This window comes from Nannospalax galili, unplaced genomic scaffold (assembly GCF_000622305.1).
Source record: "Nannospalax galili isolate Female #2095 unplaced genomic scaffold, S.galili_v1.0 scaffold17, whole genome shotgun sequence".
In the NCBI taxonomy this organism is placed as follows: domain Eukaryota; kingdom Metazoa; phylum Chordata; class Mammalia; order Rodentia; family Spalacidae; genus Nannospalax; species Nannospalax galili.
Genome location: NW_008342276.1, coordinates 5,346,699 through 5,364,803, shown reverse-complemented (window position 1 = coordinate 5,364,803; position 18,105 = coordinate 5,346,699). Strand labels below are relative to the sequence as shown.

Genomic DNA, 18,105 nt, shown 5'->3' with positions numbered 1-18,105 from the left:
CTTCATTTTTTTCTTCTTAAAAACACCATGTTAGAAATGGCTAGTTAATTCTTAGCTCAGAAGGTACAAACTTAATTTGGAAAAGTTGATAATATATAACATAAGTGTCCGAACTTGTCAGAACTTTGCAAACAGACCTATCAGTGCTAATTCAGCCTTCCTCTAGTTTGTGTATCTGTTCCATTGAATCTCATTTGTAGAGCTAGGTGTGATAAGGAACAAAGAGCCCCAAATTTAGGCATTAGCCGGTGCTTATAGGCACCCACTGAATTCCCAGCCTAGCATGCAACCAGTTTTATCAAAATTCCTTCAACTTCAATTCAATAGGTTTTTAAAACACTTATACACACTTACCAAAGTTTACACTATATACAACCATATCTTGGATACTATTCCCACCAATCATTGTTGACTGATAAAACAAACCGTGCAAACTTAAACAGAATTGCTCTTAGCCACCTGCCGTACATACACAACAGCTCCAGGCTCTGAGAGAGATTATTATTTACAGTACTGGAATTTTCATTCCAACAGTCACTTACGGAAAGCCCTACTCTATGACTAAAGTGTTATACATGATACTAAAGAATTTGGAAAGCTTCAGAAGGCCATGTGCTCCCCTTAGGGAGTTCTCTTACAATTCCATTAAACACAAGATTGCAAGCAACCACATTGCAAAATGAAATTAAGTATGAAATGCAATTGAATGTTAGCACAAGATGGTGGCGAGAGTGGAAAACTGGGCTTCAGGAAGGAAGTTCAGGTGATAATTTGCTGAGTCCTTAACTTACTAGGTTCACCATTCAGTGTGTCTTTATCAATATCACGTATAAGATAATATATGTCTTTATGAAGGTTGTGATGCTTTGGAATTTTATTGAGCTATAAGGAAAAATGAAGTCATGGCATTTGCAAGAAAATGGATGGAACGGGAAAATCTTTTGTTTTTTTAAATATGGAACGCTTCACAAATTTGCATGTCATCTTTGCGCAGGGGCCATGCTAATCTTCTCGGTATCGTTCCAGTTTTAGTATATGTGCTGCCGAAGCGAGCACGGAACAGGAAAATCTTATGTCAAACAAAATAGTCCAGACTCAGAAAGACAAATACTGCCTGTTTCTCTCATATGCACAGACTAGATTTTAATTTCCAATCTGTGTGTGTCAGTGAGGGAGTTCGGGTCATAGAAGCAGGAAAGGGACCATGAAAGAGGAAAAGAGGTCCTAAGGAAGGTGAGTATGGCAATGAAAGTAGGAAAATAGCCTACAGGACTTGAAGGCAAAAGGCGGACACTGTGGCGGGGAGGAAAGGGGAGCAGCAGGAGTCTGGGGGAGGGAAGTAGGGAAGGGGGATCAACAAAAACAATGTGTGAAAATGCCATGGTGAAAACCATTATTTTGTATGCTAATTTTTAAAAATTAAGTGAAAAAGAAAGATGATTGCCGCAATCCTCAGATAGTTGGCACTCAGAAAATTCTAATTTTGGCATGTGGGCAACAGGTTAACGCAAGGGAAGAGGAAATGATGATAAGCAGAGTTTGCTGCTGACGGAGGAAGAAGGAAGGACCTATATCTCCCTTACTCTTACTAAAGTGATGGGACTTACTGGGCAGAAATGTTTAAGCCCAAACTGATGGTCTACATCATTACAGAGGTCACCATTATTTGCACGGATGAACTATTTTAGGTGGTTCAAAAGACATTCCCATCCATTTTTATCACTTCCTAAACTACAGCTCTACGGAGGTTTAAAGCAGTCAGCTTTCTGAAGATGTGGGCCACCTGACTCAAGGACAATTCACAGACTTCTTAAGGGAAAAAATATCACAGTTATAGCAGACAAGTTCATGCGAAGAACATTTGAAGGAATGATGATATTTGAGCATATTTTAAGCTAGGGAAACAGAGTCAGAGGCATGTAACAGACATCTTTACTATGTTTGAGGAACTTTCATGTAGAGGATAAAAGTGGACTCTTGTGTGAAGCTTCAATGAAGAGAAGCTTTGAGGGAACAAAATGCAAAGTTTAACAAGAATAGCTTGCTTTCTTTTGATATAAGATTAGAGGTACAACCTGGGTCAGTAAGAAACGTTATCAACTTGAGGGGGACATGATAAAATGACATTTAAGATGCCCTCCTCAACTCTACCTTTCCAATATTGTTTCTTCTTCTTTTGGAGTTTGTTGCTAGTGGTGTTTTGTGTTTGGTTTTGATTTTGTTTCTTGTTTTTTTTTGTTTTTGTTTGTTTGTTTGTTTGTTTGTTTTTGTAAGACAGGGCCTCAGGACTGGGGAGATAGCTCAGCATGTAAAATGCTTAGCAAGTGTGAGAACCGGCACCCACATAAAAGCGGGGTGGGCATGGCAGTGGCCTGTCATCCCAGAGTCAAGACAGACAGAGACAAGGGAATCCCCAGAGTCAAACTAAACTAGACACATGGACAAGTAGTGAGTTCAAGTGAAAGACTCTGCCTCAATCTATAAAGTGGAGATTGATCAAGGAAGACACTTAAGGTCAACCTTAGCGCTAAGTCTTAAGTCCACAAAGATTTAAAGGGACACACACACACACACACACACACACACCCCTCTTCACAAACAAAAGGATGCCCACATGCATGCAAATATACTTATATAAATGAGTGCACACTATACACATATACACATGGCAAAAAAAAAAAAGACAGAGCCTGACTATATAACATAGGCAGGTCCTGAACACATGAGCCTCCTGCCTCAGCCTCTCAAGTATTAGCATTACAGGCATACACCACACCTGGCCATTTTTTGCATCTTAATATCTACCTTGTAGAGAATTTTACAGTCAATTCATGATCTAGATCACACAAATTTAAAGATTAAAAACAAAAAAATCAAATAGGCCTAATGTAGTGCCCCAGAGTGTTGAGATTTGGGGTATCCTTATTTTTTCTCTGCTTTGAAACTACCAACTTCCTGTTTTTTAGAATCAAAAACTTTTTTCAGTATTATCTAATGAGGATCAATTAAAAATAAGCTTTAGACGGAGTCAAAGTGTTACTATCTGTTAGCACCATGACATAAACCTCTAATTTAAGAATAAAAAGAGTCAGGTATGGTGGTGCATGTCTTTAATTCCTGCACTCATGAGGCAGAGGCAGGTAGATCTCTGTGAGATTGAGGTCAGCCTGGTCTACATAGCAAGTGCCAGACCAGCTGTGACTACAAAGAGACCCTGCCTCAAAAAGGAAAAAAAAAAAACTAAAAAGAAACTATGGGAGCCAGGTGTGGTGGTACATGTAATCCTAGTAGTCAGGAGGCAGAGGACGACAGATCTCTTTGAGATGGATGTCAGCCTAGTCTATATAGCCAGTTCCAGGCTACCTGGGGCTACAAAAGACCTTGTCTCAAGAAGAAGAAAAAAAGAGGGGCTGGAGAGATGGCTCAGCCGTTAAGAGCACTGAACACTCTTGCAAAGGACCCAGGTTAGAGTCCCAGCACCCACAAGGTAGCTAAAACCATCCATAACTCCAGTCCAGGAGATTTTCTGCCTTTTTCTGACCTCCGCAGGCATTGCATAATGCAGGTGCACGTGCACACAAGCAGGCAATACACTCATACACATTAAAAATAAAATAAATAAATTATTTTTTAAAAGAGAAAAAAGAAAAAATAGAAAAAGAAAATAGGAAAGAAACTGTGGGGCTGGGGAGATGGTTAATAGATAAAGCACTTGCCATGAAAGCATGAGGACTTGAGTTCAATTCCCCAGAATCCATGCTTTAAAAAAACAGCCTGGCACACCTGTAATCCCAGCATTAAATAGATAAGGAAAGAGGATTCTTAGGGCTTACCACTCAGCCAGTCTAGCCAAACAGAGAACTTAAAAAATGGGTGGAGAACAATTAAGGGAGACACCCAGAGTTAACCTCTGGCCTATACAGACACACACACACACACACACACGTGTACAGACACAGACACACACATGCACACACATACCTTACTTTTATTACTATTATCTTACTTTTACTATGATTAGCTTGATCTTTTTCCTCCTTGAAGGAACTTTCCACTATGCAAAACATGGTAATCTATGTCCTTTCCCAAAGGGAAAGCTACAGCAGTCTTAATAACATAAAATGTCCAAGGGTGGGGCTCAGGAACACCAATATCAGAAATGGGTGACCACATTGGTAGAATGGGGCAAAATCTGCCTAAAACTCTCCTCAAATCCTAGATATTGCATAATAGTAAAGGATCAATTAGTTGGAAATATTAATCATAAATACAGAAAATGCAGGTTATCCTCATTGCTCTTGGTTGCCCACCAGAACTAGTTGAGAAGACCCTCCCGCTGAAGGCACCACACACTTTGGTTGTAGGACATACAGAAATCAAGCTGTAACTGAGTGAGAGGCTTCTTCTCTAGCTCTCCTACTGTTGAAAGGTACTATGCAGGCTGCTGGGGAGAAAAGCCATCAACACTCTTACCCAACTGTAAACCCCATGAGCTACAATATCAACCTGCCAGGCAAGATGTGCCTACAGGTATAATAGTGGCACAACTGTTCTCAGGGTAACCAACTGATTTCTGATTGACTTTGAAACTGACTCCACAAGAGGGAATTTGTGCCTGATACTGCACCCCTCATCAAAAGCTCATGGCTGATGCAGTCATAGATGCTAAGGAGGAACTGCTACAGTGGGTTTGATAAATGTGCTTGGGGTCAAGCTGCCTTCTAAATATTTATGTACTGCTCTCGGCTTTGTTCTGAGATGCTTCTGTTTGCAACAGGCAATGGTTAATGAAGAACCAGTCAAAGTACTGAAACTTCATGACTGTAAACTATTCAGCCTTAAGTGGGACAGCTATATCACCCCTTCCAAGGCTCAAGGAACATCAAAGAGGGTCAGAAAGAATGTAAGAGCCAGGAGATGGAGAGAAGTATTGTGAAACATTGTCTTCTGGGCATGCAATGGCTGTTGCACCCATGAAGTCAGCAGCAGAGGTTACTTGAAGAAGACCTGCACAAGACTGGGGCATCAATAATCCATCAAGGACGGGAGAGGGACTCATGAGGCCACACCCCTCCATGAGGAGCTATTGGCAGCAATGTTCCTCAGAGAAGGCAAATTATATCCTTCAGTTGTATACTCACTGGTAAGCTTCACTTACTTGAGTAAATAACCCTCCATCCATGCTCATACAAACAACCTTAATTAGATGTAAGTAGGGCAGCACAAAAGACGTCAAAGGAGCCAGGCATGGTGGCACACGCCTTTAATCCCAGCACTTGGGGGGCAGAGGCAGATGGGTCTCTGTGAGTTCAAGGCCAGCCTGGTCTACATAGTGAGTTCCAGGACAGCTGGGACTACAAGGAGACCCTGTTTCAAAAAAAAAAAGACATCAAAGTATGAGGGAGACTTATGGGGAAGAAGGAGTTTGGCAGGAGAGGGAGGGGGCTATGACAGGATAACAACAGGAGAATATGATCAAAATACATTGTATACATGAACTGAGAAAGAATTAAAAAAACTAAAGTGCTCCTTTTCATCCAAGTTTCCTGATTTATTAGCATATAGTTATTTTAATAACCAGTCATCTTTTTTAGTGTTTTGAGACAGGGTCTCTCTATGTAACTCAAGCTGGCCTGGAACTCTATGTTTGCATTGAGCTCACAGATATCTGCCTGCCTCTGTCGTGATTCTGTTATTTTTAATTTCTTCTAATTTGGAAGTTGTTCTGCATTCCCATTTCTCATCTTGATTATTTCAGTTCTCCTTATTTTTTTAAACCTAAAGTCCTCTATAAATCAAATTCATAGCAATTAATTTTTTCTTTATTTTTCTGTATGTGTGTATGTGTGTGTGTGTGTGTGTGTGTGTGTAAGGGCACATGTGTTCCACAGTGCCCTTACATGGAGCTCAGAGGATCAATCTCATATTTTGGTCCTCACCTTCCACCTTGTTTTTGAGGCAGGGTCTCTCTGTTTACTCCCATGCTAAGTATGCCTGTGTAAGTAAGTGGGCTATCTGTCCCACAAGCTTCCTGGAGAGTCTCTCCACCTCCCATGTCTCATGGAATGAAGTGCAGGGATTGCAGACACTGGCCACCATGTCCAGTTTTTCCATAGGTTTGGGGTTGTCAGGCTTTCATAGCAAGCACTTTTACTCACTAAACCATCTCTCTGGCATTGTGGTAATACATCAAAAAAAGGAAGAACTAGTACAGAAAGCCAGGCATGGTGATGCACACTTTTAATCCCAGCACTCCAGAGTCAGAGGCAGACAGATCTCTGTGAGTTCAAGGCCAGCCTGATCTACATATTGAGTTCCTGGTCAGCTGGGGCTACAGGGAGACCATCTCAAAAAAAAAAAAGAAAGAAAAAAGAAAGTAAGAAAATAAAAAGAAAATAAAAAGTACAGGATTATTAAAGGAAAGAGAGGGAGAAAGGAACTTAGGAAAGAATGAGAAAGCAGAGGAAACAGAAAGGAAGAGGAAGGGGAACGGGAAGGGGAAGGAAATTAGTAGAAAGTCAGATGTGTTGATTCATGTCTGTAATTCCAGCACTGAGAGATGGAGGCAGGAGAATCATGAGTTTAAGACTAAACTTGGCTATCTATTAAGTGTAAGGCCAGCTTGAGCTACAGGAGAACCTAATTGTCCGAGTTTCAGTTCCTGTTGTGACAAAATACCCTGACAGAACAGCTTAAGGGGGAAAAGGTTTACTTTAGCTCACATTTCTAGGTTACAGTCCATCATTAGAGGAAAGTCAAAATGGCACGAACTTGAAACAGCTGGTCGCATCACATCTACACCCAAGAGAAAGGAATGTATGCATACCTGCTTATGCTCAGCTCACTTATGGAGTGTCGGACCCAAACCTAGGGAATGATGTCACTCACAGTGGACTGGGTCTTTCCACATCTAGTGACATAATCAAGACAACGTCCTACAGATTGGCCAACCTGTGCTACATAATCCCTTATTAAGACTCTTCCCGGGTGATCTAGAGTATGCCAAGTTGACAGTTAAAGCTAACCATCAACAGTGCTCATTCCGAACAAAAGAATTGCCCTACTTCCTTTTTCAGGAAAGCTTTGCTATGAAAAACAAATCTCAGCTGAGCTAATAAGTTTGGCAGCATTTCATTTACATTTTGATCCAGTTCTATCTCTTCGGGGCAGATAGCAGTTTTGTGGGTGGGACCATCAGCAGTAGCACCAATGGATGGCATCTTCCCAACTAGTTTGGTGGCCTCAGGAATTCTTTTAACCTTCTAGACATTGGATACTAACTGGGCATTTTAACCTATAACTTAACAAATCTAATACACATAATAATCAATCAATAAATACCAATTAATTATCAATGATTAAATGATCAGGGATCATGCATGTGCAGTTCAAAGGTGATGCACTGCACAAATTTCAATTTGTGTCCAATAAATGGTACTTGAAATTATCAGACACTTGCCAGTTGTGTATCTCAGGGCCAAGCTGATCCAGTGGAAAGAGCACTGATTTCCTTTCCCAGCATGGACCACCATTCTTCTATTCATTCCATTAGGTTAGCAGCAACCCTGTGAGCTACTCAGTTGCACAAGATTTGATGCAAATTAGCCTCAGAAATGCAGCTATTCCATGGGCCAGGAGATAGTTCAGTTGATAAAGTGTCACACAAGCATGAGGGTCTGAGTTCAATCCCCAGAACCCACATAAAATAGGGGACTGGGGTATAAAGATGATCAAGATTGTTTGAGATGTTCTGTATGAAATGCTTTGCAAATTCAGTTTTCCCAAAGCAATTTATTCACTTTCTTATAAATTGCTTTATCCTATGATTTAACTGTTTGTGTCCTAAATTCTGTATTATTTTTCAAATTTGCTTTGTAACTACATTAAAACCATCCCTTAAAATAAATTTTTTAAATTTTTTTTAAAAAAAATAGTGAGGCATGATTTGTACTTGTCATCTCAGGAGGAGGTGGGTAGGAAAGGGACAGAGACAGGAGGATCCCTAGGTCTCACTGACCAGCCTGTCTATCTTAATCAGTAAGCTCTCCAGGCCTATGAAAGAACTCATCTCAAAAAAAAACAAGGTAAACATCTCGTAAGGAATGACTCCCAAGGTTGCCTCCACACACACTCATTACCTGCAGACACACACACACACACACACGCACACGCACACACACACACACACACACACACATATATATATGAAACTATCCACACACACACACACACACACACGCACACGCACACACACACACACACACATATACACAAAGAAATGAAACTATCCCAACAGTCTTAAACTAGATGCTGTAAAGTTTATGTGATAGAACCCAGAGCCATTTCAGAAGTACAGTGAATTGGTGATAACTCCTTAACCCAGGAATGTCCCACCATCTGTTTTTTTTTCTCCCTCCCCTGTCATTCTATTTTTAAGAATTGACAGAGCTCCCCCATTAAAGAAATGGGAGCTTATTTTGGCCAAAATCTATGTCTATACTCAGTAGAAGGGCTAACTGTACATCTCACCTTAGACATTTCTCTTTAGGAAGCCTTCCCTTGGGCTGCAGGGATAGCTTAGACATTAAAGGCTCAGGCTAGCAACCAAAAAGATAGAAAGGCTTCCCTAGTCCTTCAAGTTGAAAGTTAGACACATTTCCACTTATGTAGAACTATATCATGCATTATTGATTTTTGAATGTTTAGCACAGTGCTAACATATATCAGGAGGCAGAGGAGGAAAAAGAAACAAAAGCCCTGCAGTAGAATATTATTTTTAACCTCAATTCTGTATACTCCTCTTTGAAAAAGCAGATAGAAAGCCATCTGAGAGCAGGTCTTTATCCAATAAAGTGTCCCCTGGCTCACTAGAGGAATGTTCTAGGGCATTATGATGGATTTAGCAAAGCCCAGCCTCCCTCTGGATTAATTTTCCCAAGCAACCTCAAGTAAACTCTAAGAGAAAAGAGAGTCTGGACACGACTCCCTAAAAGTTTGAAGTTAGGGACACCTGCCAGGAGAGTTGCAGCAGTCACTAGCAGAAAAATGCAACATGACCATTGATTTAGAGCCAGTCATGGGAGCTGCTGCTTGTAATTCCAGGATACAGAGGCTGAGACAGGAAGATTCCAGTGAATTCGAGGCCAACCTGGGTTATAGAATGAGAGCCTAAATCAAAAGGTGAGGGACAGCAATATGGCTTATCAGGTAAAAGCATATGCCACACAAGCCTCATGACCTGAGTTCAAGCCCCAGAACCCATGATGAAAGGAGAGAACTGATGGCCAAAAGTTGCCCTCTGAGTTCTGCATGGGCACCTTGACACACACACACACACACACACACACACACACACACACGCATGCACGCACGCACGTACGCATGCACGCACGCATGCACGCACATTCACAATTATAATTAATAAAAATTTAAAAAGAGACTACTGATTTCAGTTTTTCTGCCTCAAGGGAAATTTTATCTTTGACTTAGACTCAGCTCTCAGAATGCCCCACAGGCTTTCCTTTCTATTTAAAATTCCCACAAAATAATGGGGCAGAAAAAGAGAAAATACACACACACACACACACACACACACACACACACACACAGTTGTTTAAGTGAAAAGAAGAAAAAAAGAGGAGGAGAAAAGAGAAACCACACTACCAGTCACACTGTGTGAAATCAGCTTGGCCCCAAGCAGCCCTGCGAAGTATCTTCTATTGTTCCTATTTCTAGATGAGAAAATTCAGAGAAAAGGAGGAACACGTGCAGGGCCATAGAAGCAGCGGACATGGACTCCCTAGGTCCCTCTGCCTTCCATCCTCTGTTCAGCTGCCAAAGCCTGTGGCCTCTGCTTACAGCATGGGCTCCAGTTCCTAACACATGCCCCACTGCCTTCCCCAGCAAAGACACTAGTGGAAAATGTCCAAGGCAGTATAGGTTCAAACACCATGAGTCTTTCCCTAATCATCCTCTGTCACTTGCTGGATTTGTGATCCCAAAGAAGGTGCACTATTTCCTTGGAGCTCAGATTTGTTTTAATTGTCCTGACTTTATTCCTTTGGGCTATTTCATTTATAGGCAGTTTTTTTCTTTCTTTTTTTCAACACATGGCCAAAATATAGAGAATAAGAGAGTACAGAGCGCACGTCCCTGGATAGGAATCCTATTAACCTCTGCCACTCAGGGCTCAGGGACCATTTCAGAAGAGGAGGCAGAAAGACTAAGAGTCAGGGGTGGTGGATGAGCACAAGGAAGCATGGTTTTTCCAGGCAGCTGAGCACTTGCTCACATGAACTTAAAACAATGGTGACAATATGCACCAGACCCATGCAAACTCAAACCAGACAAAAACCTTAGCGCAGAAGTGGAGAAATGAGTAAGAAACTCCAACCTTAGCTGATCACAGCTGGGTGAGGGGTTTCAGTGATTTTTATCACTAGAAGAGAAATAATATTCACTTCCCCAAGTAATAGGAAAATAAATGTGATTCTTAAAGACAAAAGGAATACATACTTGAAAAGTGTGCCATTTTTTTTTTCTAGAGTTTGGGTCATAAATGTCACCTAAAAGCCCAATGTATTAACAGCTTGGCTTTCAGGGAAGAGGTGAAACTTCAGGGAAAATATGGAAAGAGTCCCCTTCCTGGTTCATGACATAAATCATTTTGTTCTACTATGTGCCTCAACTTGATGTACTGCCACTCCAAAGTAACAGGCCAACTCATCATGAAGACCTACTTTGCAAACTTTGCAAGCAAAACAAACCTTTTCTTTTTTTTTTTTTTTAGAAATTTTTAAAAAATATTTTATTTTATTTTTTATATTTTATTATTTTATTTTTTATGTGTATGAGTGTTTTGCCTGCATGTATGTAAAGGCACCAGTGCCAAGCAATGCCTGCAGAGGTCAGAAAAGGGTATCATATTCCCCTGAAACTGTAGTTATGGATGGTTGTTAGCCACCATGTGGGCACTGGGAATCGAACTTGGGTCCTCTGCAACAGCAGCCAGTGCTCTTAACCATTGAGCCATCTCTCCACCCCATCATTATTTTATTTTATGGGTATGAGTGTATTGCCTGCATGTATGTAAGTGCATCTGTGTCATGGAATACCCACAGAGGTCAGAAGAAGGTGTCTGGAACTGGAGTTACAGACAGTTGTTAGCCGCCACATGGGTGCTGGGAATCGAACCCTGGTCTTTTGCAAGAGCAGCCAGTGCTCTTAACCACTGAGCCATCTCTGCAGCCCCACAAACCTTTTCTTATTGTAATTATCTCTGGTATTTTGTTTTAGTGAGAGAAAGCTGAATAACACAACTTCTAGCACACACACACACACACACACACACACAGGACACACCATACACATTCACACACATTCATACACACACACACACATCCACATACATTCACACACACATATAACATACATACACATCCTCATATACGCACTCACATTCACACACACATACAATATACATACACATCACACATTTACACATGTATACAACATACATACATACATAACACACAGACACAGACACAGACACAGACACAGACACAGACACACAGATCTATTATCCCCATGAGAATAAAGCTTAACATATATACAAGAGTAACTAGATCCCTGACACTTTTTATTTATTTATACCAAGTAAGAAAGAATGATTGTTTCCTTGACAACTAGCATTATCTAAGGCATGTATTCTAAGAGAAAGTTTCCCTTTAAACTTTCCCTTTAAACTTGTTTTCTGACCCCTCCACTGCCAATCCCGGTGGGGGATCATCTAGAGCCTTGTATACCAATCCCATAATCTCAGATAATGTGTTAGCTCAGTAGAGTTCAAACAGCACCACCCTAGCCTGCAGCAATTCAGAAAGGCCCTTGTCCTTTAAAGACAGTTTCAGCTGTTCTCTGTGGGCCAGGAAAACAGCAGCCATTTGACTGAATTTGGGTAAAAGTGACAGCAAAGTGGCTCAAATCACATCAAATCTGCAGACCATCAACTACCAGTTGGCAAAAACATTTTTTGTTTTGTTTTGTTTTTAGCAGGTAATGATGAAGTAAGTTCTTATGGGAGCATGCTCTGTGGGGTTTTTTTTTAATAAGTTAGGGGTTTTCCAAACTAACCCTTAATACACTCCAGTTTGCACAGCCTATTCTGAAGGCCAGCCCTGGCTGAGTCTGAAAAGCATGGAAGGCCAGAGACTTCTCTGAAATCTTCAGCTGGACTATTAGCACCAGGATCAGGGCCAAAGAGCTCCTCCCATCCATCCTGAAGTCTGGGAGTCATCCAAAACTGCTCCAGGAATACTGACAGGTTCCAAGGAATCCTGCCCAGAGAATTAATTATTAAGAGGCCTTACTAGGGTGACTACCGTCCTTTCAAAGGGACCTGTAGGAGGTCAAGGCTATAGTGGAGGTTCAGGACTACTGTGGTTTGAGGCTCCTCAAGCAGAAGGAAGATCTTCACAGTGTTTATTGAGAGACTAAAAAGATATCCTATTGATTGTTGATGAAATCTAAAGCTATCTTAGTAGGTGATCAGTCACAAAGGGCCATATAATTATATACTTCCATTATAGGAAATCCACAGATACTAGGTGACAGGCTAGGAAGAATTGGGAAGTTACTGCCAATAGGAACTGGTTTTCTTTGGGCGTGCTAAAAACATTCTTTACTTGTGGGGCTGGCTTCACACTCTAAATATACTAAAAGCCTTCGAATTTTACACTCTAAATATGTGAATCGCATTGGTGTGTGAATTATCAATAAAGCTGTTTAAAAAACAAACAAGGATCCAGGTATGACGATGCATGCCTGCAATCCCAGCACTTGGGGGACTGAGGCAAGAGGATCCTGGAATTCCTAGCCAGCCTGGGCTACCGAGTGAGTTTCAGGACAGCCTAGGCTGCAGAGTGAGTCTCTGTCATAATAAAACAAATAGCAACAACAACAAAATACCCCATCAAGGAAAATTATTTTGAAGTCTGTCTTAACAATCCATTAGGTCCAAGTTTGGAGAAAACTTGTCAACATAGTCTCTTGAAAAAATCTCAATTCCATCCATCTACCCATTCCAAATGTACCAATGAGCCTATGTGCAGAGCTGAAGTTCCTCGTCAGCCACAGAACACCTGCCTCCTTGCAACCACCTGCTTGGTATCCCACCGGACAAGGAAGAAGAGTTGAGTTCCAGGGCCTCCAACAAATGAGGCTGGAGAGAATCCATTTTCCCTTCCGTTCACCAGGAGCCATGGAAGGTTTAATCCCATGGCTCTACTTTCTGTCCCTACACTACCCCTTCAGCTGCCACCAACAGGGGACTCTCTCCAAACCTTCCTGGAGAGAGTCTAAAACAATCAGGAGCCAGGCAGAAGTGCAAGTCTGTAATCCCAGCACTTGGGAGGTGGGAGGAGGAACAGGATCTCAAGGTCATCCTTGGCTGTGAAGCAAATTTGTGGCCAACCTTGGCTGTAGAACTCTCTCTCTCTCTCTCTCTCTCTCTCTCTCTCTCTCTCTCTCTGAATGGGGCTTGCTGCAGTTCTGAGAGACATTTTCCAAGGGTAATACAAGCCATGTGAGAACTTCAGGCAAGCAATTTTGACCCTCTCTTCAGGGCAAGTTGAAAGGTCTCCTAGAGCTAGGCTAATCAACCCTGAGTTCTCCTGCACAAGACTGGTTTCCCATTGAGCACCCACAAACTCAACACCAACATCTGGGTGGCTGTGGTCACAGATCTGCAGGCGGCCCCAGGATCTTGGCCCGTGACTCTAATGACTCACATAGCTAGTCTTGACTGAGCCATAACCCTGCCCTGCCCCTACCAGGGCTGCACCATGTGCTAAAGCCCAGCTTGAGCCTTGCCTCTTATGCCCAGAGGCTGTGTACAAGGAAACTTAAAACAGGAGTCCACAGAAATAAGGGGGCGGGAGGAGGATGGGGAAATTAGGGTGAAGAGGGTCCCCCCTAACATCTTAACCCAGTGATTCCTCTCAAAGTAGCAATGTCCTCCCTTCACTCACAAAGCAAAGCGCTTGGAATTTCTCGTTTCCTCTCACACAGATGCAGAGCATCTTGGCACTCTCTCCTCTAAGAGCTCTGCCTGCGGGCTCGCTTTGCGTCCAGCGCTTGGCCCTTGGCTGCTAAAATGTGTAGCACTACGAGAATGGCTGGCTGACTTTTGTCACCAATGATCTCCGTGGACTGGTCCTCCAAGCCACCCCCAAATAGAATCTAAACAGGGCTGTTCTCTAAGCATACACAGCTCGTCAAAAGAAATCCTTGAGGCTCTTTTCTATTGCAATGTTGCCTTTCCTAAGTCCCTTCCAAATGCAAACGCTGGAGCCACCACCATCCCGCAGCCAAATCCTGCTGGTTCCTGCCGCAGGCGCACAGCACCCAGGCACAGAGGGAGGTGGGGAGGAAGGGCCCGTCACCCTGAGCCTACAGTTTCTCTGCCCAGTGAGCTCAGGAGAAAAAAAAAAAAAAAAAATTGGTGCCGGATTCTATCTAATCCCCACGCGGGCCATCCAGAGCGCGCGGCAGTGGAGGAATGTCCTGGAAATTGCAATCCGTCTGCAAGTGGCTTAGTCTCCCCTGGTTTCTTTCTTCACCAATAGACTTTGCAAGGCCAAGCCTAAGAGCAGAGAAAGAACTGACCTGCGCAGGGCAAGATTCCAGCCCAGGCTGGGGACCTCTTGACGCCTAGGGAAGATTCGCGGTGCTTGGCTCTTAGCGGATCACTGCCCTTGCTTGCCTCCCTCGGTGGACCCCTTTCAACTGGCTGCTCTCTTTCCTGTCCCTCACCCTGTCTCCCACCCCGCACCCTATCCCTCTCTCTCCGCCTCTTCAGCGCTTCCTCCCGCTGCGCTCCCAGGATCAGATAAGAGGAAAGCAACAGCTGCCGGGGCCAATTATAAAGCAGACTGTGGCCCTGGGGGCGGGAGGTGGGGGAGGCAGACCCCCGCTTTCTCTCCTCCTCCTCTCCTGCATCCCCGCCCGGCTCGTGTTTCAGAGGAGCCCGCCCCACGCCACCCAAGTTCGCCTTAAGACCTGGCGGCCGCCCCAGGTAAGCTTGGCATTGTGCGGAAGACCAACCGCTGGATCCCCTCCATTGGGACAGTGGCCAGTGCCCAGCTCCTAAACCAGAGCCCGGGTGGCTTTGGGATATCTCAGGCCCTCTTGTTTTCAAATGCTATGTGCCCACTTCTCCATCCCCAAAGATGAGCCTTGCCAACCCACACTGGGTCTCCTTTTCCTTGCTCTTCAGAACAAGTCCAAAGGTAGCAGAGCAAAGCAGCAATACTTGGTTTTAAAGTGCAGGGAAAGCAATCACGAGGGGGCCTAGGGGGAGGCTAAAAGGAAGGGTTTTATTGTTGGTAGTGAAAGATGACAATGGTTAGTTTCATGTGGTTGAGCCTGCGGATTTCCTCATCTCATCCGAAGAGATTAGTTATGGTCAGTAGACCTAAACTGAGCCCAGGAACTCTGCATTTATTAAACTCTGGGGGTTCTGGCGCATGTGGGCCACCCTCCATCCCGGGGACGTAAAGAACAGGAGGGACTCCAGAGCCCTGAGTGCCTGGGGACCTGGGCTTGCGTCCTCGCCTTCTGAGCCTTCTTTAAAAAGTTGTCTTTCCCATTTTGAATCATGCTAGCAAACCAGGAGTCCAACTTCACATGAGAACCTGTCTGGCTCTTAAATGGCGGTGAGGGGTGCACTGACACTGACCGTTTAGCGAGACCCTGCTTTGTGAGAAAACACTGAAAAGAGTATTTCATCACCGCCAATGGCTGAGGATGAAGAAAAGCAAGCGGAACTTTTAGAGCGTCCGGACCTGCCTCCGAAATGCCCAGCTGAGAACAGAAGGATGCTTGTCACCTTTCCAGGAGACTGTCCGGACATCTCAACCTTCCAAGCAGCTGCTGCCACCTATGCTTTCCTCAAATACAGAGGATGCTTGCCCCTCCCCTTCCCGACCCCCACCCCTGCCCACACTCTGAACTTGACTTTGGAGTGGAAAGGGCGGCTATAGCCCCGCTGTAATCCGGATCAGCCTTGGCTTCAACTCAGCCCCAGGGCGAGGCCGCCCTGGCCGCCGTTCTGCCTCCCCGCTTCGCTGAGCGCAGTTCTTCGGGGTCAGGGGTTCGACGCAGCTTTTCTTAGGACCTGCGCCAAGGCCAAGGGCTGTGGACGCTACTGCAGGGTAAGAGCGCCACCTGGTGTCTGAGCCGGATTTGGTACTGGAAAAGAGACGGATTGTCAAGTAGGAACCAGAATTCCAGAAAGGCAATGTTACTTGGTTAGACCTTTCCTCTGCCCCTCCCCCAAACGCCTATTATGATCTACTTTTTGTCTTGTAGCAAGATACCGAGGATTAGTGGAAGCTTTTCTTCTAATTACCTTAGGGGAGGTAATTGCCTGTTGCCACAAGGTTGCAAGTAAGAGACAGGGAGAGACAGTGGCAGTATTTAATTACAAAATACAGAGAATGGCAGCTTCTCTGATGCTTTTTAAATATTAGATATGTGTACAATAAAGTATGCATAATATTTGTTGGACTAAACTTTTTAATATGAGGGCCTGGAGAGATGATTCGTTCCATAAAGTGTTTGCTGGTTAGGACTTCAGTTTGGATCCCCAGCACCCACATAAAAGTGTAGTTGTTGACTTAGTTCTGTAGCCCAGGACTGGGGAGTGGAATCAACAGGAGGATCTCTGGGACTTGCTGACCAGCCAATCTAGCCAAATCAGTGAACCCCAAAATAAGGTGGAGAATCAATTGAGGAAGACAGTTGACATTGCTCTCCGGCCTTCACATACAAGAACACAAACATATATATACAACATACAAACACAAACAATCTTATATATGTGCATTTACTAGACATATAAAATGTTATATATTTTTATTCCAACTTCCCTTTTCTTCATTTCTTTAACTTTTAAATTCTGTTTGTTTGTTTGTTTGTTTGAGGTTTTTGTTTATTTTTGGTTGATTCAGACAGGCTCCCTCTCTCTTTCTGTGTAGCCCAGGCTAACCTGGAACTCAGTATGTAGCCCAGACTGACAGCAAATCTATGGCAATTGTCAACCTCTGAGTGCTGGGATTACGGGGTTGCCTGCACAGGCCTGGATTCAGTGTTTGAATTCCTGCATTTAACTATAAATGAAGATAAACTGTATTTAGTGTTGAAACAGAGGGTTAATTTCAATCAGTTTTTCATTTAGTTGAAGTTGCATGTGAATTTCCAGCTCTTTCAAAAGTGTTTATTCAACATGTATCTTAAAGTCAGCAATCAGAATCTGGTAGAGTACTGAGAACTGAATTAATCATGGAAACAAGACAAAAAGACTCCTCTTGGGTAGAAAGATTGTAAGAACCAGGGGAGAAAATGTATGGCCATATGGAAACAGAGTCCTACAGGCTCCTGGGAACTTGTTTATATGAATCTACAGCAATGGTATCAGCATGCACAAGACCCATGCAAATTCAAGCAGACAAAAAGCCCAGCATAGAAACATGGAATTGGGCAGCAGGCCCCAATGTTAGCCAAAGTACTATTGGGCAGCTGTTTACTACTGGGTAAGAAAGAGCTGATCTTCTTTAAGGGAGTGACTCTGGATAGGCTGACTAGACCCCAGTGGATGAACTTGCACTGAGGGATGTCAGAAGATACTAACTTGACTTGATAAGACTTAACATAAATGCATAAATGATAGAATGATCGAAACCAGTAGTGGAGTGGGGAGCTATGGGAGGTGCCAATGCAGAAGGGAGTATAAAAATGATTAAGATATTGTGTGTAAAATACACAAAAATTCAATAAAATATACAAAAAACAAGACCCCTCAAAGTCGCTTCCTTCAGTCTAGAAAACACTGTATAGGAATACCTCAGACTTTTCAAAGATACCCAAAATTCCAGCTTCCCATTGTAATTGACTCTTGTCCTCAGTTCCTGAATTGATTATAATCCTTTTTCTCTCTTAGGACTCTCTCTCTCTTTCTCTCTCTCTCTCTCTCTCTCTTTCTCAGACACACACACACACACACACACACACACACACACACACAGAGGCACTCCTCTTTTCAGCCTC

General features: G+C 43.2%; 1 protein-coding gene and 1 non-coding gene across 2 annotated transcripts in view; both read right to left on the bottom strand.

Moving 5' to 3' along the window:
• Positions 1–15,061, bottom strand: part of Col14a1 (collagen type XIV alpha 1 chain) — a 241,977-nt gene extending 226,916 nt beyond the window's left edge. Inside the window, exon 1 of the mRNA XM_029565850.1 lies at positions 14,665–15,061. The gene's annotated coding sequence lies outside the window, so the exon portion shown is untranslated. The remainder of the gene's footprint in view (positions 1–14,664) is intronic.
• LOC115071253 lies at positions 950–1,056 on the bottom strand. Its single transcript, XR_003850348.1, has one exon. It is a non-coding gene; the product is annotated as a U6 spliceosomal RNA (small nuclear RNA).
• Positions 15,062–18,105: the final 3,044 nt, after the last annotated feature.